General features: G+C 39.8%; 1 protein-coding gene across 1 annotated transcript in view; it reads right to left on the bottom strand.

The window, feature by feature from the left end:
* Nucleotides 1-25,159, bottom strand: part of LOC118511010 (protein sax-3-like) — a 50,689-nt gene that overhangs the window by 22,627 nt on the left and 2,903 nt on the right.

Here is a 25,159-nt window from a genome sequence, read left to right as displayed (position 1 = left end):
CTACGAAGGCATACCCTGCACACATTTCAAAAGAACAACATCCACTAAAATAACAGAGTACGGAACAGGCATTAAATTGAATTCAGCAATTTACACACTCGTACCACGAAACATGCTCGAGACTATGTTTGTGTGTTTTATGTGTGAAGGTGTGTGTGTGATGGTACAGCATACAAAGTGTGTTCATTTTCCCAGATTGCAAGGAAGGACAAGGTCCATCGTGATACACCATGGCAGTGGGAACGACTGTCTCGTTCACAGTTTATGAAGTATTAATTTGGACTGTTACGTGCACATTACGCAAGCCCTAAAAATTTAAAGTAAATGCATGTAACGTGCTTCTTCTGCTTCTTCCTTGGCACTACAACGTCGAGAGGGTTCGGCCTGCCGTTTTTCGCTTTCTGTGAACTGGTTTTACCCGTAGCAAAGTAGTCAGCCCTGCGTACGGGGAGGCTGTTTGGATGGGATTTGAACCCCGGTCCAGCCGCGTGTAGACCGGCACCGTTATCGCTTCGGCCACCGGACCGCCCTCAATGTGCATGTAACGTGCAGATTAAAAAAATGTGTTGTGGTATTTTCTTGTTAGAATCGCCAGCGTTAGTTAAGTTTTAGGTTGAAAAATATTCAATTATACAATTTATCGCTTTACCAAACTTTATCAAGCAATTATCGACAACATTTCAATGTTGCAGCACAGCTCAAAACCTGCTCTATTCGTTAGATTATTGGGTACGAATTTTTCAAGTAGTTGAATTGACCGCCCTCTAATGACTGCGTGAGGTGACAAGATTACACATATAAACTTATTTCAAGAATGTATAATTTATAAGTTTATTTCCTTGTCCTTAGCAAGAATAATTATTATAACTAAACCTCACCTTACAAAAATTCTAATATTTCTGTTGTAATGATGTGTGGCGCACGGGCGCTGTAGAGAGCTAACGTCCGCAGAATCGAGCTCAAAGCCTCTGATGATTGCAACCTGTGTTACCAACAGTTTGGTATGAAGACCTTCTCAATGTGGCAATCGCTACAGGTATATAGAGCCTAACAGCGCGAAGAGAAAGATAGATTAAAAGAATAAACGAAAGATCGTACCTTACCGCGGCTAGAACAGTGATATTTAACACCGAATGTGGTCTAGTAGCAAAAAAATTCTCACACTGCCTGGTGCAGAAACGACATGGACATATCACATACGTAATACAAAAAGAATGCAAAATTTTACAACTTTGGGAGAAAAATACGTTCATATGCGATTTGATATCGTTCATACCTTGTGAAAACCTGACGCTTTTACCCTATCTGCCATCGGATTATTCACAAAAGCCTTTATCGATTTAAAAAATATTGGTGGTTATATTCCGAGTTTCTCCAAAAAAAAAAATTGTAGAGTTTGTATTTATCATACGACCTCGAAAGCTGGTTGAACATTTCATTTGTGGCAACATTGCTTTGTGCAGAATTTTCTCTCAATGTTCTGTTTGTTCAGAATCCTGACCAAAGAAAATACATGTCATGAGTCACTTCGTGTTTCTCATCTCATGTAGCCGATATGATACTCGCTGACTGACGAGAGACTTGGAGTGAATGGTAGGGTTAACGGTCTCATACATTAACATCCGCAGTATGCAGCTTCTGTGATGACTTGAGAAATATTGGATACAAAGATCCTGCCTGATCTAAGACAAGGTCTGTTGCCTTCTGCGGCGATAAGCGATATTCGCCAAACTGAGAACGGACGTAGCGCGCTCTTCATCGATTAACGTGTGCTGATTATTTTTAATCTGTTGATTCGTTGTTAGGTTGGCCATCCTACACCACAAAACCGCTCACCACGACTATTGGGAATGGCGATTATTGGAAACATCACTTAATTTTATGATGAAAAATCCTTTCTTAAATAAGTATCGAATAAGAATAATAGGAATAGGTTTTAAACACGTTTTAATAGCCTTTATCCGATATTTTGCTTCCATTGGATGCCATTATGTTCTGCAGACACTCCTGCGATGCTGACTATTAATACTTATTATTCTTCTTCTTCTTCCTTGGCACTACAACCTCGAGAGGTCTCGGCCTGCCCCCCTTTCTGGGTTTCTGTGACTTGATTTTACTCGTAGTAAAGTAGTCAGGGGATGTGGTCTGTATGGGATTTGAACCCCGGTCTAGCCGTGTGAATACCGGCGCTGGTATCGCATCGGCCACCGGACCATCCCTTTAATAATTATTAAACTAAATTAATCCTATAACATCGTTTTACCCCCAAGCGAAGAGACATATGCCTTAAAGAAATCTCCGTGTTATGCTGACAAACATTTATTTAAATTCAAACATTAGTAGAGGAGCTAACTAAACCTGTAAGGAATTAAATACAATAGACTTTACTGTAAAAGTTAACATAGCGAATAGTTTTTTACAAATAACAAGCCGGCCGGATGTGTGGAAACCGAATAAAGATACTTTCTGAAGTTGGCGGAATAAAACATCGATACCGATAAGCAAGAGTTTTCACAAGCTTCTCTATGCAAATGTAGCTGTTAGATCATCGCTTGGCGTACCGTGGCCAAGGGAACACAAAACAAAGCGTCTGGTACGCTACCCTGCTTATGGTAAATCCCTAGCACAGTTGAACCGTTGAGTATTACGGAAAACAGACAGAATTTATACAAGTCTGATGTCGATTCGTTAGTACCGTTTTTTAAACCTTTAGACGGTATGGGAAACTGTTGTGTGTGTGATGAACTGTATGTACGTGACATGAATTCATAATACACTTACCCAGTATATTGGAACAGTACGTAGCCAAAACTATCATACGTTATTGTGAGCATTTGTTTATCTAAAGTAAGCACGATTGCGTTTTAGAGAAGTGATTCGGTGTAGTTTTTATAATGTTACGAATAGTGTCTAGGGTTATTTGACTTTAGTTAACCCGCTTTCTAGGAAAGCATTTCAATAACGTCTTCTTACCCTTCGAAACTGCAAGCTATTGAGCCATGCAAATGGCATAATAGTCCGGAGGATATTTAAACCCGAATTTTTCTGTATAAAACTCCGTTGCTGCTATCATTGAGGAATCAGCAAGTAAGTATCCTTAGGGTTTGCTTATTATTTTGTATTGCCTTGAACAGATAATGTCGCATAAACGAAAGACCCAGTAAATACTTTTATAATCGAACACATATTTAGCAATTGATTATCCTCTGGCCGACGACGACGTCGCTGCCGTTCCTTTCTTCGAAGCTCGGAACAATTTCACGTAATTAACTCTGAATCATTGAGCATAAAAGTTCGACCACAAGCCAGACACGCAAGCACAATGCTGTTCTCCTTTCGCGCACGAGAACAATGGCATAAGTAGTATATTTATGATAATCGCTTTTCATGTCGCTATAAAATCCTGAAACCTATCTCTGGCCACCACCAACAATATAATCAACTAACCGTCTAAGAGGATGCCTCTAAAATGATAATTTCCGCCGCTCACTCACTCACCCTTGCACAATAAAATCGACCGTCGAAACTACCGGTAATGGTCGAGAGAAAGGAAGTAGGACAGGATTCTATGGCTTTTCCGTAAGATCTCCACGACAACAACAATAACAACAGCAAACCAATCAACCAAACAATCGTTAACATTCAGCCCGACCGTACCTTCACCGCACAGTGCATCGCGCTGGTCCTCGTGTGCACGCAGGTCCTTTCAGATCGATTCACATAAACAATCTAGTCGATTTACCACGACACTGCTAAACATTCGTTGCGTGATTTGCCCCTATTGTTCTTCCGTGCTTCTATTTATGTTTTATGACTACGGGAAATGACTATCGTTGCTACCTACCGCGAGTTAAAACTTTTCTTTCTGAATAGATAGAAAGAGTCTTTTACAGTTCGGTGTCTTGAAATTAACTATTTTATTGAATTCAGCCGATTCCGTTATCGGCCCATAAACGGCCCAGCAGCGATCGCCGCATCAGCATAACTCGTCGCGTTGGATACAACACGACACTCCCAATGCTGATTTAGCGATTACCGACGCTCGTTGCTAACTCGCCCCCCCTCAGATGTGAACGTCCACGATTCACTGTGTTTGTTTAGGAAATGTGACGTAGTCGGGTGTCTGATTTGGTGACGAATTATGTACTGTGACTACCGTTTGCGTGTTTTTGCACCTCTTTGTAAACCAGTAAAGCAATGCTACTCCCAGTATAATGAGAGGAAAGATGATACCTCCGAAAATGTTTATCGTTGGCCAGGTTATTTGAAAAGAGTTGTTTTGTAAGCGAATGTGCTCCAATTCTTTACGTGTCTCGATGTGCAGATTATGTAAATCTTCCAGACTTATGTTCGAAATTTCCAGCTGTCTTTTAATAAACACTCCGTCGAGTGGATATAAGTTCAACGTTCCAACTAGATCGGTGAGTTTGGATGAGTATCTCACGTCGTTTATGTAAATATCGCATGTGTTGAAGCTTATTACGAACGATCCCTGAAGTGTTCTGTTGCTTATACCACAGTTGGAGACGAGTGTAAATTTCTCTACAGAGTTAATCAATATGGCGTGATTATTAATCTGTAATATTTCAGTTTTGGCTGGACTCTTCGTAAAGTTACATTCTGCTTCTCGACCTTCCATTAATCTTGGAATGCAATCTGATTCATCCAACTCTATTTCATTGATTTTATAGATTTTCGGGGTTAGAGTGCTAACACGGTATCTGATTGCTTCGTGAGTTATGAATCTGTCATACTGGAGGTGAATCTTGCCGTCGTGGTACAGGATTGGATAAATTTTTATCTTACGGAACGTTCTTGGGTCGAGTTTGGGTGTTTTTATGAGCAGCATTATTTCTTGGCGGTTGGTGGCGATAGAGGCGTCGGCGTAGGAAAGCGCTTCTAGAGTTGTGTCGAACGGAATGTTTTCTGCTGCCAGGTTTTTTTCCAAACAATTGATTTCATATTTTGACAATATTTTTTCGTTTAAAATATTCGCTTTCGTCATAACTATACTATCAACTATTTCCTGCAGTGTGTCTATCATCTTTTTTAGGTGGAGATAAATATTGATGGAATGAATTTCTAATGATTCTGATCTGAATTGAGTTATTACGTTACGAGTTTTTTCTGTTATTTCTTTAATCTGGTTGTTAATATTCCTATTGATTGTAACTTGTGCATTATTGTCATCGATGAGATTATTAATTGTTTTGTTAATAACACGAAGATCGTTTGCATCTGGTGTTCCTGCAATAAACTTCCAAATTGTTCCTATGGAATCCCAACGTTTGAATCTTTTAGTGGGAAGCATTCTTTTCAATATGGTATTCAGTTCTTCGAATTGGTTTTGGATAATACTGGAAAATTGATTATTGCTCATTTTTTCGAAATCGTCCTTAATTGCTTGAATATAACCCTTATACGCAGTTAAATTGTAATGGTGTATGTAAATATGGCTATCTATCCTTATTCTTGCCCAACCTTCGTCCATTGCAACTATAGGTTGGTTGTCTACCTTCAGAATAGAGATCCTCGGCTCAGCTAGGGTACATACTACAAATAGAAAACTGTAAGAAGAGAACAATGATGTTAGAATGACGGTATTGTTAGCTATCTTATTTTTATATCGTTTTTATGAATTTTTCGTGAATCATTTGTGTTTATAGTGCTTTTGTTTACTTTGTTAATCTTGATTTCCTTGTATCTCGGCTTGTGTTTTAATCTGGCTCTGGTTTTTTCATAAACTGTCATATCCTCTTTTATATTTATTTCCTTTTTTCTCTTATTGTAATATGAAATATCTTTCTCCTGTTTCTTTGTTAAATTTTTGTAAACATTTTCACAAATATCTGATGAACGGACAGACGGTAAAATTATCTCATAAGGAGTATATTTAGTAGTCGAATGAATGGATGAATTATATTTGTGAAGTGAAAGCTCGATTAGATCAGAAATAGTTAAATTGTTGTTCTCAAATTTCGTTATTCGATAAATTTCTAATATGGTAGAATGGAACCTTTCTATTACTCCATTCATTTCACTTCGACCTGTAGCTGTTAAATATATTTGGATTTGGTGAGTTTTATAAAAATCTATTAGATCTTGTGTACCAAAAGATTTTTCGCCGTCCATTACTAATATTTTAGGACGATGGTATTTTGTAATTATTTCTTTAACTGCCGGAACAATATCTAAGGCGGCTCGCGATTGAATTTCTTTAATTTGAGCGAATTTTGAAAATTTATCGATGTAAGTTAAAAAATAATGTTTTTCGAGAAACATTATATCAATGTGTGCAATTTGGAAAGGGTGTACGGGGATTGGAGTTTGTTGTTGAGGATACCGGATAGGGTTTCGGTCATATTTGTTTTCATTGCAGATACAGCAATTGGAAACAATTTTTTTTATCTTGGCTAGCAGCTTTGGAAAATAGTATTTACGTAAAATTTGCGACTTATTTTCCTGGGCTCCACGATGTGCCCTATTGTGCTCTGCCGTGATTATTTCTCGTTGTTGATCTTCGTCTGTAATGTCTTCCAGAAGATTTTGAGTAAATCGAATCTTAAGGAGCTTCTGACTTCCAAAATACTTCCTATAAACCTCTTGAAATTTTCCCATTATGTCTTCACTCGTGAAAAGTCCGTTTACTTTTGATATTGTGAAATGATCCTTTAGAATCTGTAAAAGAGATGATTCGGTTATTATTTCGGAGTAAATTGTTGTACGTTTAAAATTTTGGAATGGATATTCAATTACTGTGTTTGGTTTCCCTTTTTTCAACACGATCTGGTTGTGAAAAGCATTAAGTGGTGCTTCTGTAGAGATAATGTAAAAATCGTCACTAGTTTGTGATGAATGTTGCGTACCAGTCATAGAGAAAACTATTCTGCTGAGGGCATCTGCTACAACATTGCCTTTGCCTGGTTTATACAAAATCTCGTGGTCATGCTCCTCTAAATATGCTTTCCAACGTTTTAATTTTGCGTTAGTATTTTTTTGGGAGAGGGCAAAAGTAAGTGGTTGATGATCAGTTAATATTTTGAGTTTAGCTCCATACAAATAATTGCGGAAAGTTTGTAGTGACCAGAAAATTGCAAGCATTTCTTTCTCAGGGGTGGAATATTTCTCTTCAGTTTTAGATAGTGTTCTTGATGCGAAGTGAATTGGTTTATCTTTGCCTAATTCACCTTGAGAAAGAACGGATCCAATTGCATAATCTGAAGCATCGGTTGTCAAAATAAATGGTTTGTTAAAATCTGGATAGATGAGAATATCGCTCGATGATAGTATTTGCTTCATTTTATTGAAACATTCGATTTCTTGTTGATTTAATGTAATTTTCTTTTTGGATGTGTCAGATCCCTTTCCCCTTAAAATGTTTGTCAAAGGTTTAGCAATTTTGGCAAAGTCTTTGACAAATCGTCGATAGTAGCCCATTAATCCTAGGAAGGCACGCAAATCTTTAATGGTTTTGGGCACAGGGTATTTATTTATAACTTCTATTTTTTTATGGTTGGGTTTTATTCCCTCTGTGCAAATAATGAAACCAAGAAATTCAACTTCTTGGCGAAGGAATTCTGATTTGTCTAATTGAATTTTTAGTCCTGCATTATTTAATGTTGTCAAAATTGTGTCCAAATTTTTCAAATGATTTTCTAAATCATCGCCAAAAACTATTACGTCGTCTATATAAACGTAACATATTTTTCCAATAAAATTTCGAAGTACATCATCGATAGCCCTTTGAAATATAGCCGGTGCGTTTTTTAAACCAAACGGCATCCTAGTAAATTCGTATTTACCGTTATTAATAGCAAAAGCCGTTTTTTCAATATCTGATGCTTTCATCTTAATTTGATGGAATCCCGAAGCTAAATCTAAAGTCGAGAAATATTTTTTTCCTTTTAATTGGTCTATCACATAATTTATCTCGGGCATTGGATATTTTTCGGAGATGGTTTTAGCATTTAACATTCGATAATCGATAACCATTCTAAATTTCTTTTGTCCTGATGCATCCGGTTTTTTTGGCACAATCCATACCGGTGAAGTCCAAGCTGAGCGAGACGGTCTGATTATTCCATCCGCTAATAGCTTGTCAACTTGCTTATTTACTTCGTCAGCATATGCTGCAGGATATGGATACACTCTTTGATGGATAGGTGTATCGTCTGAAGTGTGTATTGCACATTCCACTTTGGTTGTACATGTTAGTTTACTGTCTGGTTTGTAAAATGCATCTCTGTTTTTATCTAAAACCTGGTTTAGTTTTTCTAGCTCTAATTTGGATAGATGAGATGTTCGGATCAAATTGTGGGATGACCGATTATGTGGAGAATAGTATGAGATTGGGATGACGAATCTTTTAGAGTTTCTACTCAATGTGATTTGGTCATTTTCTAGATCAATTTTAGCTTTCAATGTTTTCAACATGCTATTTCCAATGATTCCATAAAAAAAATTGTGAAATTTGTGTAACAAAAAGCGATCTTCAAAATCAATTTTGGGATGGAAAAAATTTATATTAATTGCACTAGTAGGAGCAAATGTACTATTTGCACAACTTATTTGACCTACTGAAAATTCGTACGGTTTACTGATTTCATATGCACGTGCCAATTGTGGATGTATTAAATTAATATTAGCACCTGTGTCTATTAAAAACGGAAAGTTTCCAATGGTAGTTTTAAGATAAATAAAAGGAAGGCTGGGAACTACCAACTCATCTTCCACTCTAAAAAATGGTTCTGACCATCGCGACTTGATCCCTCCAACGGATCATGCTCGTGTTGCAAATTTATGTTTTGTAATTTGTCAACAAGATTGTTTTGCTCTGTGAGCTCAAATTCATTTATTGTTTGTCCGTGACAATACCTTGCGTCGTTGGCATTTTTATTCATTTGATGAGCATATAATGGGTGAGCTTGCCTCTTTACCCACGATTCTTGACTTGATGGTGGTCTTGGTCTTTTTTCGCCATATGTGGGTCTGTTACCATAGTCAATATGACGTGAATTTATACTTCTATCTACCTCCATTGGCTCGGGCTGTTGCCTCTGTGGGGTATATTGCTGATTAGGCAGGTAATGGGAATTGTATCGTGGAGCTGGACGAGGCGCTGCTCTAGGAGGGGGTACTGGTTGATAAACAATTTTTCTGGGTGCTACCCTAGGGGGTTGAGGCTCGAAGCCTAAATCTCTTGGCTTGGGAATATTAAGAGAATTTTGATTTCCATATTGATTTTTAAAAGGTGCTGATCGAACGTCCATATTAAAGTAATCAATGCAAAATTGATATGCTTTGCTAAGGGTCTTCGGGTCAGCAGTTTTTAATAAAGTGGATAATGGTTTTTCTAAACCTCTAATAAACGAATCCAAAGCTTTCTCTCTGAAATAGTTTATGTGGACATTTGCATGCAGAGAGTACTTACTGTCAGTTTGAACTTGTGCTATTATAGCGGCTAACAATTGGTTAACCCTGCTATAATATCCGGCGAGGCTTTCCGAATTACCCTTACGAATACACGTCAATTCATAATCCAGGGTCTTCACGTCACGCTTATCTTTATAGTAAAGCATTAGGATAGATTTTATCTGATGCCAACTACATGTTGCATTATTTGCATTTAACACATCGGAAGCTTCTCCACGGACTTTCCTTCTGATTGTTCTTTCGATCAGATGGAACTGCACAGAGTCGTCAGGAAGATCTCTATACATGATAAAAACATCTTCCACATCCGAAATCCAATTCATCAACTCATTTGGGTTTCCATCAAAAATAGGAACATCCCTCAAAAAGTCAGGGGTTTTTCCCATCTCCACGAAAGATCGTAGAACCATTTCAGTGTTGGGATTGGTCATTTTTGTGTTTTAAATGCTCACTTCACTTAACACTTGTCACGATCACGATTCACCACTAACAAATTACAGCAGAAGCTATTTAATTAAACACCAAAATTTCACTGATTTCGGATTTTTTAGGTTTTTACTTACAGTATGGTTGAGTTAATTTCCATGGGCATCTGACTTCTTTTTCTTCGGGGGAAAATTGGGCAGCTACAGCAAGATGTTCCTTTTTATCCTTCTGATGACTGGGGGCTCGCTGGCAGCAATCGGGAATTAACCACGGTGTCCCAAAGTTCGCTTCGTTATTATGATGGCTCCTTCAACCACGAGATTAGCCACAATTTTTAAATGGCTAACTTTATAGGATTTTTTTTTAACTTATACACTTCCCGCTGATTTTTTTGTCAGGTCCCTATTCGGGCGCCAGTTAAAACTTTTCTTTCTGAATAGATAGAAAGAGTCTTTTACAGTTCGGTGTCTTGAAATTAACTATTTTATTGAATTCAGCCGATTCCGTTATCGGCCCATAAACGGCCCAGCAGCGATCGCCGCATCAGCATAACTCGTCGCGTTGGATACAACACGACACTCCCAATGCTGATTTAGCGATTACCGACGCTCGTTGCTAACTCGCGCTAGCTGTCTGTTACACATACACACAAACAAGGTTCTCCTTCGTAAGTCTCGCGTTAGCGGGTGCAGTGGAAGGATCTATTGCATTACTTTTTTCAAGAATATAATGTTTATAAGTAGTGTACTAGATATCATATCAAGACACACATCCGGTTGCTTATTACTTAAAACTACGAACTAGGAATTACTTTCATCGACAGAGTCATAAAAATCTTGAGAATTACTATTGGCTACAAGGTTTGCTTTCTACTCTTTTGGCACTACAAACTCGAAATGCCTCAGCTTTCGATTACGAGATACTTTTCATTACTTGATTTTACCCTTAGTTGGTTAGTCAGTATTGCGTACGGAGAGGTGAGATTGGATGGGATTTGATACCCGTTTCTACTTTATGAGACCGGTCATTTGACCGGCTCAAACTTCACTATCAGGCCTCAGCTATCAGGTTCACACCAGGAAACACCATGGTAAACAACCTTCATATAGTATTTATCATCAGACAGTATGTGATACAACTATCTTCTTTTTCTACTTTATCACTCTAAGCTCAAGAGGTTTTGGCTTGCCAGTCCTGACTTCCTTGACATAGTTTACCCTTACGCTAGAACGTAAGTCTTGAGTACGGGGAGAAGCTAGCGACGGGATACTTTCGGGTTTCACTTTCTTATCAGGAGAGTATTTGTTTATATGAGAGTTTATTTTGAAGAGAAATTTCTTACTATTAAAAAAATAGTTAAAAATCACTATCTCTTCTTCTTCTGTGGCACTACAACCTCGAGAGGTCTCGGCCTGCCATTTCTGGCTTTCAGTGACTTAATTTTACCCGTAGAAAAGTAGTCAGCCTTTCGTACGGGGAGGCGGTCTGGATGGGAAAATCACTATACTAACAACTAAATATTTAAGACCGTTTCATTTTTGTCTAACTTATGCTGGTGCGCTATGAAAAACGCTATATCAATAAATAGAAGCGGATTTGATCATAATCTGTTCATGTCGGTAGAAATAGAATCGAACATTGCTGATGCCCTTTCAGTTGGCTCACAGAGCGGATTATTTGTGCGGAGAATGATGGCTGAAGTTTCGACCCATACAATCATTTTTATTATTATGCTCTAGCTGAGGCTGGTTGGTGCTTTTCCTTGCTTCCATTACAGCCTTGCCCTGGCTCTGCAATTTAGTGGGAGCACAAGTGGTTTTACCCTACTTTTCTTTTGCCTTCCTTGCAAGCGTTATTTTTCCACTTCTTTCTCGTAGGGATCCTCCCCCCAGCACATGGAGAAAGTTATGATTTGGCTTCAATAAGTAAATTTATTCTGTTTACCCTCCGATGTATTGTGGTTGGCTGATTTTCTTAGTCGGTCAGGATGCGCATGTGAAAGAAGGATTAGACCGAACGACAAGCATGGAGCGTGAAGGTTACCCGAAATGCCAAACGAAGAAAAGGTTATATCAGTGTACCGAATAGTCTCCGTTACGCCTACCACCACCGCTGGTAGGAATCCGTTTTAAGAATAAGAATCTCTCTACTTGTATGCATCCCTTTCACTGGAGAGCTTCGCCGAAATGCTGAACGAGCGAATGCAAGGATAGCAAGGAAATGATAACACGAATAGCTTGCCAATATGCTATCTCCACCGTACACAAGCATGTTTGAGGACAAATTTTGGCCCAATAAAAAAACTAATCCCCATGGGCGGACAAAAGATTATGGAGCATAAATCATGAGGCGATCGTTACGCCCGAGGAATATGGTGTACCCGATCTGATACGTCGTGAAGACCGCTTTGGTAAAATTTTCCATTTGTAAGGTAATAGAATCGTGCTCAAGAATATATTTATTCCCCAAATCCATACATTTGATCCTGTATGCTTCCAGAAAATTTATTTTTATTTGTAATTTACACATATAAATTTATGTCCGTGCGTGTGACCGTCATGCAAACCTAACAAAATGCTGTTAAGTAAAATTTATGAAAGTAAGCTAAAGGGAAAGATCCAAAATCTAAATCAATCATAAACAATACTAAAAACGTTGGCAGCTGCACGAACGCTGTTCATGCGGCCTCATACAAAAATGGATCACTTGTCAATCGATGATAAATCATGCTTTATCGTTATCATCATCGCACTGCCGAATAGGAAGTGTGAATCACAACATTCTTTTGACCATTAATTAAGTATTCTGGTCATTCACTCGATAATTGAAATGTCATAAACATCACCATGTGACTCGCTCCTGCTATCCCACCGTCGTGAAAGATGTGGAAGCTGGCGATACGGTTTTGTGCAGATGACCACGCTCATCAAACGGTCAACACATGAGATGAGCTAGAAAGCATTATAACCAGATAAAGAGAATTTAATTGCCCGCTTTCAAGTTAAACGAACAATGGAAGCAAGCCTCAGGCGTGCCTAAGTAGTGTCACTCACGAAAATCTTCTGGGAATAGATGACCGGCACCGTTCTCTCTGACATCATCGGGCATCAGAATCGAAGCAGGACCGGATCGTCTTGTTCCGAACGAAAACTAAAGATAAAGGATGCGGACCGAGCGAGACCAGCAAAATAACGGAAATTTCTATTCCAACACGGTGGACCACATTTGCAGGAGAGCTAAGGCTCAAAACTACATAACGTCTGGTGTTGCTTACAACAGCAAGTGCTACGTAGCCCAAAATTTATAGAATAATTATGAGTAAGCGTTTTACTGCCTTCATCAACAGCTTTATGAATGAAAAATGTTTGTGTTCTCATTGTGTGGACGACCACACAAAATCAACCGGAAAGCAAATCCAGCCAGCACGTCACAAGCCAGCTACTAGACCCCTGAACATCCATGCTAAGCAAGATCGGAATCAGAGCCATTCAAAAAGTGATTCCCAATCACTATCATCGCCCCTCATCGTTTCAGTCATTGAAACGCCCCGGTGCATTTACTCAAAATTGGAATTGACGTGCGATGGGCAGAGAGAGAGAGAGGAAGAGAAAGAAAGAGAGAGAGAGACAGGAGCACAACTAGATACCACGTCTGAAATAGGCAACAAGCACAACGTCCATCCCGGGAGATTGTTTGGAAAGACTGTTTTCACTTGAGACGCGCTCGTTCACATTCAGATTTGAAGTGTGTGCATGTCATTGCATACTAATATGAAAATCGTACGCTTTTCAAAACGGGATTCGAACGAGATGCACGAACGGAGAGACATCCTTCTGATCCTTGAACGGCGCGGCATAGCAGAGTTTCAGTGCAGGTTCGATGCTAGTGATTCCGACGAAGTATGTTCTGGGGTATTTTTTACCAGCATATTAAACAAATGATTTTTAACTTCTGACAGTCTGGTGGAACCGGTTTTCCAATATCATCACCATCTTTGGTTTTACAATGAGTAGAGACATTAAAATAGTGAAAAAAGTTGATTCTTTTGTCATGTTTTGGAAGCACGTATTGATAAAGAGCTTAGAAGAACTGTTTCTTAATTCGCCTATTTCACGGTAATTATCCAGACACAAAAAGACACATAAATATTAAGATTCAATGTTGTTGTTTTAGGGGGAGAAATTTTGGAATCTATAGTTAGTTATGCACTGTTTCTAGTTTTTTCGATCAACCTTTTCAAGCCATTGTTGTGAGTTAGTACGCTTTTTAGTATTATTAACTTCTAGCGTGCAATATGCTTAGAAAACATTGGGGCTACCGTCACCGTAGCGAAAATTACATCAAATAAATTTTAAACACGTGTTCTCCACTTTTCCATCATCATAGCCATAGTGCAACACCAACGTACTCTATTCTTACAAAAGATATTTGAAAACTGTTAAACTGGATTATAAAAGTCAACCACTGATGAGATCCTAATAATGCGGCAAGTTTTGCAGCAAATGGCAGAGCAGCACTCTAACACTCCTATTGCTTCATTGATTTTGACGCCGTATATGATAGCATGAAAGCCAGGGTTAAACTTTGCTGTGCAAATGTGCTTTTCAAGAATCCTGATCAAGCTTACCACGCTTGTTAAAATGAGATTGACCAACATCACATGTCAGGTGAAGGTGGATGGAAAACTCTCCGGGCCCTTTGCTACCACCAAGGGCCTGCGCCAGAATGATGCGATTGCCTGTCTTCTTTTCAATCTGGCGCTAGAGAGAGCCATCCGTGGCTAGGAGGTGGAAACTTCGAGGGCCACCTTCTATAAGTCAATCCACATTCTGGCATACGCTGATAATATAGACATTTGAGGTTTGAGGCTTTCTTACATTGTTAAAACTTAACAAAGGGTTGCGGTAATAAACTTCGGGTTGGAGATTAACAAGACAAAGACCGCTAACTGCTAACAAATACTTATTTTGGAGAGTTGACTATCCAGCTACGTGGTATCATTAAGTCTAGCAAATCATTATATATCCAACATGATCACGTAGATCGTTAAGCCAAACAGCAGAAGTGATGTGCAGAGAAGTTAAAGAGCCTTCATAATCCAGAGCTGTAGCTATCTCGAGTAAAAAATCAGAACCGATTTGAACATGGATCTTGCGCCATGTAGAAAGTGTGCGTTATTAACCGGTCATACTGCAGTCTGCAGAAACTTCTCCATTCAAAATACCCCACTCACGGCGTAATGAAAAGATTTCTGATTTCTGAAAAGATGAAACTATTTCTTTTTTGGTTTTGGACGTGCTGTTAGGTCATACCAGACCTTTCTGGCTTACTAAGCCCTTTCTGGCTTACTAGACTTATTGATGCGACGGATTTGAATCAAGGCCCTACCGTGTGAAGACCATCACCAATGTTGTCTCTACCATCGAGACGCCAAATAGAACCGGGACTGTTTTAAACATCTATTGTTCCAGAACGCACATGAGCCAAACACCTGAGGGATTTATCTATTCTAAACTTAAGAAATTCTCATAGTTCGGAAACCTACTACTGATGCTTAGACCAATTTGTGTAACCTTGTTTGTTGAAAGAGAATGAAGGAGCCGATACAATAACGAGCAATAGAAGTTCTGCAGGTCGTCACGTCATGAGAAAGGCGCCGGTGGACCCAGTCCGCAAAGACTTTTCAGGTTCGACACATACATCACGACTTTTCAGCAGTGATAGACTCAAAATCGAATTGGGTAATAGTGTCGATGCATCCCTAAGGAAACTAAAGATATTGGGTTATCAAACGGATTTCTACAACCAATGTGCTGTTGAAGAAACACAGCAAAAAAACATTTATTGTACATGCTTCACTCTCATGTTCCCTAAGAAGGGACTGCCGTGTATATTGTTGCCCGTTCGATGCCCTCCTCAGAGCGGAAAGCCAAACACAAAGGGCAAAGATTTTTTTCATATGCAACATCATTATTTACCCATCTTACTCAGCATTTCTATAAGCAGCTTTGACATTCCTTGAGATAAGAACAAAACATGTCTACAAGTAATTCCCTGTAATACCATACTTAGTTTTTTTTTGCAATAGGAAGACTCGATTCCGATTATTCTCTTATCGTTTATTTATCATAATACAGACTGGTGATTAAGGCAAGCAATTGAGCAATCCATACTGCAAGACCAAACTTCAGAAAACATTCAGCTCATCCTTCCAAGCGGAAACCGCACAGAAATCAACAGATTATATCTATTTCTTTATTCCCATTTAGCCAACGTCAAACGGCTTGGATGCTGTAGTTCGGGTATGAAACTAAGTTCAACAATGTAACCAATTTGGCTTTTACTATCACAGCCGGAATATCAACCCCACAGCAAATCCAAACCATCACGTAACATGCCACGGACGGTACTTAACTATGGCATCTTACATACTGTTAGTGTTGTACAGCCAGACAGTGCTTTACGTGACGACCAATTCCATTACTCATTGTTCCAAGCGGAGGAAATTTTCTTTTACGGGATTGTGAGACACGGCTGTTTCGCAAAACAGTCAGAGAACGACTGGACACGATGCTCAGCTCAGCACAGCATAGCAAAGCATAGCAGGGGATGACGAAGTAGATTGAGATAAAGTGTATTGGTGGTTTAAAGCTATAGTTATGTTTATCAATGTCTGCATCATTGACATTTGGCCACCAATTCAGCACTTATGTTAAGAGAAAAAAGCAGCCAAGAAGCTGTAAGAGACATAAGCTTTTAAGTGATGGAAGTGGATGGCCGTTTTATAAGGCAAATTATGGTTGCGAACCGTTAGGTGGAGCATACTAACATAATGACAGGGTTCTTTTAATTTTTGTATTGAATTCAGTGTACCTGTGTTTATCTAGTGCTTTTGCTTGGTAAGAGTTTGCGTGTCGAACGATCTGGTAAATTACTTATGGTTGCATAAGCGGTTCAGCTTCAGATTCCCAGTAAAATTATAGTTATTGTAAGTATATCTCCGTTACGTACGAATACTATATAGACTAAAATTCAATCTAACCCTCTAGAATGGCTTCATCAACTGTGGACCTTTCTAGTGGAGATTTGAAAGCGCTCAGCTGACCTTATCAAGAGATCATGTAGAAAAAGTGAAAAACCCGCTACACGTTTCAGCTTCCACCGTATCAAAATGTGAGCGACACATTCACCGAACTCCTGCGTCATTTGCAATGATTTAATCAACTTAAGTACATCAACTTTACTTTTGAAGGCGTAACATTGCCCGCCCTCTCGTCCTGTCGCTACAGATTTCCTAGATGCTTGCCCGTTTTAACTACTTTTCCAGATGACGGCTAGCGCGGGTTCGCTACTATTGCTGCTGCTATCATGACATCAATCACTCATCACCGGCGGTACTTTGTCGTAATGAACCGACCTTTTATCAAAAGAGACGATGGTTATTCGAGAGAACCTTGAACACGAGCTACTTATGCAGGCAACGGGAAATACATGAGCAAAGCAGTACTTCTTCCAGAAGTGCCAGGTTGTGTTAAACCCGTGTATGCCATATAGGCAGGGTGTACCTGTTGCCAGCAAAACTTTCCAGCAGGTTACGTTTTCAACTGCACTCAACATTCAGCTGAGAGGTGAAGGCGAGCTTAAGTTAATTAAATGTGACCTTTGAACAACTCCCCTTCCATCGCTTTTGTACGCCTTTCAATCTTTTTCATACTTTGCTATGCAGATTGTTTGCTGAGCAGGACGACAAGATCATGTGCCGACGACAAATAGCCTGTTGGGCTCAACGTGTTGCTCTTTGCGTAGCCCAACATTGCAGATCCAGTGTTATGCGAAGCTTATCAACGTTTTCCCTAATGCAATGCAAAAGAAGCTTCCTTTTTTCTAAAATTTGAATAGCCATAAAACTAAAGCAAGGAAAACTGTAACACAGATGAGGTAAAAAATGTACGATTGTTTCGGAGTCAGTTGATTTAGTTTTGGCTGAATATGTTTCTGCTCCAACATTTTATCCTTTACTACAGTGCGTAACGGAACAATGAGGCCACACTCTAATACATATATTTTTTTCTTCTTCTATTCTTATGTTGTTAGTGCCAAACCTCGAGAGATTTTACTCGTTGCTGAATACGTACAGTTCTGTGTACGAGGATGGGTTTTGATTCCCGGGCCAGCCGTATCGTGACACCGCAAATATTTACATACTTTTTTCACTAGGTTAAACATTGCTAGATACATAATAACTATAAAGCTAGAATGTTATAAAAAATCTAAAAACAAATTTTAAATTAAAGTTTGATAAAAATAGTACGTAATAAGAGAAGACACCACATGTGCTGGAGCTAAATAAATTTAATGAAACATGAGCCGTTTTCGAAATAAAAGGCTTTAAGTACGTTCTGAATTCGGAAGACGAATGATAAAACAAAACATAACAATCATTATTCATCATTTGTATGTATCTCTTCAACCCTTCCAGTTATTCTCAAAAAAGAAGCCGTTTTTTTGTTCTGTTACGCACTGTACTACATGAAATACACGTTCAAATTACATCACTTTCAACATTATAGTCCAAATTCGTGATTGAATTGTAATTTGGTTGTCCAATCTTGTGATTCCATTAAGCTGCTTCTTCTGCATTGACAATACAACCATGAGAAGCCCCTGCGTACGGGGAGGCGGTCTGGATGGGATTTGAACCTCGGTCCAGCCGTGTGAAGTCCGGCGCCGTTATCGTCTAGGCCACCGGACCGTCTCGATTTCATTAATACTTCTCTATAAAAGCTATAATAGCTTCAAATCAAATGTCAGGTCCCAGCATTTTCTGTGACAATAACAATGAAAATTTATGCTGGAAACTCCCTAATGCTGATACCTTCACAGGTTTTTTTTTTTTGTTTTAATTATCCGAAGGAAGACCAGCCCAGCGGTTAAGCTTCAAACGCTACAGCTGCCAAACTCAAAATCCTTTTTACATGAAGTATTAAAAAAACCACACTCCCGTTCGTGTTCCAACAAAGGCCTTCCCGATTTTAGAAAATGAATGTTAAGAAAGCTAAAGCGGCAAACACTTGCGCTGTGAAAATTATATACTTCCTGTGCTTCAAAGTTATTTTTGCCGTGTTTGCTCCATAATTTTTCGCTTTTGTTCTCTCCCCTTACAAGCATCGTGAAGTGAAGAAGAAAATCAAAAACAACAAGTCTTGTTTGTTTCATTTCCCTTCCGTACGGGCGACGGCGCTGGCTGGTGTTCATCAGACAGGATTTGCGTCCTTTGCCATTTCCTGTGTCAGCATACTTGAGAGTACATGGTTGCACATAGCGTCGGAGAGACACTGTAGCGTTCATCATCTTTGGGAAGTATATTTTATTCCGTCTCTTGTCCATTCAACCCCTCAGTCCACATCCACTCAACAAAGAGATTATATATCACTCCAAAAATGTTGCTACATGCATACAGAAAACAAGCCAAGTGTCTGGCTTTTGATTGTGCAGATTGTGACATCAGAAGGGCAAGAAACGTAAATGAGGAATGAAAGCTATAATTTTCCTCGGGACAGCAATGGCTGTAGAACATAAACACTTTTTTAATGAGAGTTTATTTTAAGCATACCAGTTCTTTACCCCTTAAATGTTTAACTTACTTGCAAAAAAAGATTGTAGCACTGCCGATAAAATTTATGATGAAAATCCAGTTATTGCTAGTTGTCTGATTGATAATCTCACTTATCTGTGCTGTGGCATTGAATTTAGATTTCACGCAACGTAACACGTCCGGCTATCGGATTCCTTCAGGACCGTTTTCCCGTTGCAAGATCTATGTCTACGTTTATCCGGCCGGCTTAATGGTATACATAAGTCTAGAAAGTCAATATATGGGCATGATGACTTAGCTGCTTCGGTGGTTTAGCTGAACCGGGTGGGTCGGTGGTAGAGGCGAAAGTAGCAACCCCGGCGTGTGTACGTGCATTCTCTCTCTTCTCTCTCTGATTGATGCCGAATAGTTTGTAATAAATAAATTAGTCCTAAACAAAACTCGGTGTTGGTTAGTCGCAAAAGTATGAGAAAGAACCCTTAGGGAATTACCCCTCATAACTCACGCAAGGGTGCTGGCTTCCAACCGGTTATGCTAAAGCCTGAGGAAACTTCTCCACTCAAAATAATTGTACCGACGGACGAAGATGGGACTGGATAGAAAATTTTTACTCCCAGTATTCACGAATACCACTGAGACATGTCTCAAAATAACCTACTCCTTTTAGTTGTATTCGAGATGACGATGCTTAGAAGGAAGAACAATGAAGGAAGCGTTACACTGACGATCTATACGAACTGTACACGGTGATCTCACCATTGTGTAGTGAAAGAGACTCGGCAGTCTAAAGTAGGCTGATCATGTCATTAGAATGGCACCGAACGACCCAACCAATAAAGTTCTTTAAGTCCGCAATAGAACTGGCGTTTTAGGCCCAAACTGAGATAGATTGATGGCGTTGATGCGTCAATCAGAATGACGGGGATATTAAATTAACAAATGACTTCACTGGACTGTGAACGGTATCAAGAACTTAACCTGCTAGCCAAGGCCAAGTAGGTATGTTAGTTTCACAACTATCATTTTCTTGTGATGGAATTCGTTCTAAACTTTTACAAAATGCATCTACTCTTTAATACTCATTTCATTACTGAGTTTTACATCGAAATTGGTTGTCGAATGTCGAATAATAAGCTACAGTATAAAATACCACATTTTAAAGTGCATGTAATCCCTAGGTTTTATTTTAAAAACAAAACACCAACAGCAACTCATGTGCTCTTGGTTGGTAGCAGGGCACAACCTGCTATGGAGCACATAACACAGACGTGCAAATTACCTTTGTTAGAAGTACAAGTGAATCAACCCTTGTACCCTTCCTTTACCTTTGCAGTGCACCGGAAAGTTAAAATTATGGTGTCAAATGTGCACACATACACATTCCTTCCATTATTACGACCAATTTACACTCTACGACACTGCACTGCTCTTTTGTGAGACGATTTGCGGAAACAAGACCTATGCGGCACAAAGTCCTTACGATTCCTTTTTTCCGCTTTTCAGAAAAATCATTTTAATGTCGAGATGAAAATCTCTTTCCATCGGAACATTTCATTCCTTTTTTTCCGCAATATCAACCTCATGTATGTATCTCTCCGAGTTGGTGCTGTGCTAAGGTTGGCAGTAGCAGTAGCAGTGGAGTTGGCGTAAGAGTTCTCGCTGTAAAACCAGCTCGTCAAATATCAGCTAGTTCCTCTACCCAAGTAAGGTGGGACTTTTCAAAAATATCGCAGTCACACAATACGATACTCGAAACGTATAGCGTGAACGATGGAGAGGTTCGCACTTTGGTGCTTGCGCGTAAAATGGAGTAAGTGCCAAGTAGTCTCGAGAAATAATTGTCTAATTGTTTCTCTTTATAAACTTCCATTGTAATGAAACTGAATGTTATAAAAAATTGCTTTAAATGTTGTTGTATATAAATAAATTCATTGGGGGCGCCGGTCTTCACACGGAAGGACCGGCGTTCATAACCAATCCGGACCGTTCCTTCGTAGTGAGGGCTGACTATCCAACTACGTGGTATCATTTAGTCTAGTAAGCCAGAAAATGGCAAGCATGTACTAAGAAATCGTTAAGCCAAGAAGAGAGAAACCTCTTTCGTACACTGTGTTGACGGCGACGGTGTTTGAGCTGGTTGGATCTGGATCGGGATCGGGTTTCGCATCCGGATCTAATCCGGATTTTAATCTAATATACAGTTAATATGAGATATGATATATGAGTACTGTTGACAAAATTCAACGTCAACAATCGACCGCATGACAGCTGACCGTGGTTGTACGCAGCCGCGTAAGGATGAGCCACGAGCGCAGCCGAAGAGAGCAAATCTAGCCAGTGAGAATCAGAACTCTCAAACAACTTTAAAACTAGCTTCTAAAGTTGTAACGGTGTATTTCGTAACAGAATAAACAGCAAACATTTTTTGCAATGGCATAACATGCGAAAGAAAAGATATAAAAGAAAACAGAACCCATTCTGCTCTCGCGGCATTCACACTTTCATTTGGGTTGATAAAGAAACACAAAAGATCCTGTGCTGTGATATCGAGCCGCACTAGAAAAACTTTTCACGAAACTAATTTGCACAATAGTGGTTCTCCCTTTTGTGTACTCTCACTTCAGTCACCGTTCGCCGTGTGCTGTGCTGTAATGGCAGACCCGCGTCCTACGCACTACCATCGAGCACCCATCATTACTATCAGACATTTAGAAATTCAGAAACATTTCATAGAAAACGTTAGAGTCAATCAATGTCTGATAAGTTGTTTTGATGTCTAACTCAAACCACTTACCGTCTCCAACCCCTCTCCCTCAGGGAAGCAAAGTTTTCTCCATTTCCTCCATCGGATGGCTGACAGCTTGTTCTATTGCCCCGCCACATTTACACAGGCACGCGAAGTAGACTTGCATGTCGTCTCTTGTTTTTTTTACGCTCCCAGCAGTCTTAATACGGCGAGGAGCCCAATCAAACCAGCAAGCGAACTCATAGCCCGGAAACTCTTGGGTTTTCTTAACGAAGACCTGCCCCTGCAGGGAATGTAAACATTTTTTTGTTTACCTCAGCGAACGATACACACCAGCACTTTAGTGTTCGTCACACCACCAATCAAGCAATCACAAGGTAAAAATCAATACCCACTGTTTGCTGATTACATGTGTGTATGTGTTTCGTAGCGCACAATACGCCCAGCTAGCGCCTCCAGCCCTCCAGACCAGTTCTGCTCAGCGGACAATTAGGTACATTATGTGAGTTCACTGTCCGGTGATTATTTTCCACTGAAATTCTACAGGATATTCAGCTTGATGCCCCATGCTTCCGTATTTTGCGACAGTCTAAGTTTGATAGCTTTATCAACCTTAAGTTTGTGCAACTCTTTACGTTTGCGTTGTAGATTGTAACCCAGACAGTGTGGAAAGGCAAATATTGTTTCAGGAATGGATCGTTATGAGCTGCTAGTGTAACACCAGTCATTAGTTTATGTATCCCTATTTGCATACTATTTTGTTTTATTCGGTGGGTACCAACAAACGTCTAGCATGTTCCCAGGGCCATGTTCGAAAAGATCGAGCATTGTTCATTTTTGCCACAGTTTCTGCGAGTATAACGGGCAGTACACTCGTATCCGGTATTGGACTCCTGCTGAACTTGAAGTCTGCCTCACGCTTGACAATGTTTTATTGCTTCCATTACCATTTCTGCCACAGTGTCCCGCTACCATCGCGATAGACTGAAACTGCGTCGTTTGTCTGCCGTACCGGAAGACGGAAACATTAAGTCTATCACATAAATAGTCATAATAGTCGAAAATATGTCCTAACATTGCAAACGTGCCAAGTGTAAGCTGGATAGACATTACTGCAGCAGCGAAAGGTGCTACCATGGTGCCGTGCCGTGCCATGTCAGGTCTTTCGCGTTCAGTGCGTTGGTTGTTTGTCTAAACCCAGCCCGCTGTGTGTTGCCCACGTTGCCCCCGGTTCGCGCATTGTTCTTCGTCGCCTTTTTTTCTGTTTTAGGTCAGCAAAACCCTACGGCCAACCCAATTAATTCCATCACGAGCTTCCCACGTTCCTTGCCCGGACCGAAAACTGTGGACCGTATTTAAGGGGTAGCGGAAGGGAGCAATGTTTGTAGTGGCAAAAATTATTACCAGACGATGAGGGCACGTAACCTTTCTTCAGAACATGATTTTTGCACCGCTCTGCTTCCACCTCTTTCACTGCACACAGTTGCTCAAAACAAATAGAAGGTAGTGTTGTTACCCTTCGAGCCACTTGTGCTGATGGTCAGTTTTCCAACCGCCCCTAGAGGCAACATTTCGAACCCCAAATATCTCTTCTCGGCCCCGGGCGCCATTTTGCGCCCTTCCATTTGTACAGATGTTTTGGCATTTTCCGTTTTTATTTGTTTATTTTTCTCACTAAAACAACTGAAGGCTTGAGCAGAGAAACAGGAGAATTAATTTCCTTTCCTCACCATTTCTTTTTTGTGGGTGGAGACGTCGACCACCTTTCCGAGCTCCGTGTGTCTCTTTCAAAACGAGTGAGTGTGCGAATACGTGACGCCTGGGCTGTAGGCTGGTTGGCTGGCAATTTTAAGACTGTTGTGGACATTTAGTCGTACCTGCGAGCCGGGAGCAGATTTCGTGGACGACTTAAACGTTCCTGTTACATAGCAGCAGCAGCAGCAGCAGCAGCTTAGGCCCGTACGCAGTAAAACTCGTCAACTGGGAATAGGAGCTAGCGATGCCTGGCGGCACTCGATGGTTCGCACACAATTAACTTTATTTGCACACTTAATCGTTGGCTGGGAAATATTTGAAATTATGAACCCAAAACCCTCGTGCGTGATAAGCTTCATTACCGCGAATTTAGCTTTCGGCGGGAAAGATAAGTTTCGGTGCTGCATACCAAATTTGAGCGTTGAGTGTATCGTTGTGTTTTACTACTAATTAATTGTATTCAAACCCATTTACGGTTAGCCTCTGTAAGTTGGTTAATTTTGCATCATTGACAAATAATTTTGTACTATTGTACCCTATGATTGTTCAGGGTATTTATTTATAAAACTACGGATTTGAAATTATCCAAAAGAACATTCCCAACCCTCAATTACCAGGCAGTTTAACTTTTACCTAATCAGATCCGATCGCAGTTGACCCGATTTTTCTTTTATAACTATCTACACTAGAGCGAACATCAAAATATTGATAATATTTGTTGAAAGCCCTACTCATGGCTGTTATTGGTTCATGATCAGCGGATAATAGGATCAGGATCGTGATAGCCGATTTAATTGACCGGAACGAATAATCCTTCCGAGGACATTAATGTTAATGTTCTTAGGCAGAGTGATAGCGTCGATTGCGATGATCTCAGAAGTAGACACCTGGCGCGATAGATAGGAATCTCCCCACGCCAAGAAAGGTACCGGTGGGGCGTAATAGTGTAGCGCCTCTGGATTGACACCACTTTTTCTACCTAAATACGTGTATTAAGGCTCCATGTTACGCTGTTAAATTCAAGGAAAGGTCTTGCAAGCGCGAAAAATATTTCGTTTAAACGTATAGGGTTAATAATATCGTTTGCTTGTCGGATAAAAAAAACTAGCATTTTGTTTGCTTTGTTGGAAATTTACCGCAAGTGGCCATGCAAAGTAAGTTTATAAGGCGAACACTGAAGCTTCTGTCTTACTTTCTATCACAAA

This window comes from Anopheles stephensi, chromosome 3 (genome assembly GCF_013141755.1).
Source record: "Anopheles stephensi strain Indian chromosome 3, UCI_ANSTEP_V1.0, whole genome shotgun sequence".
Lineage (NCBI taxonomy): Eukaryota > Metazoa > Arthropoda > Insecta > Diptera > Culicidae > Anopheles > Anopheles stephensi.
The sequence above is the reverse complement of the archived record's forward strand: the minus strand, read 5'-3'. Positions and strand labels throughout refer to the sequence as shown.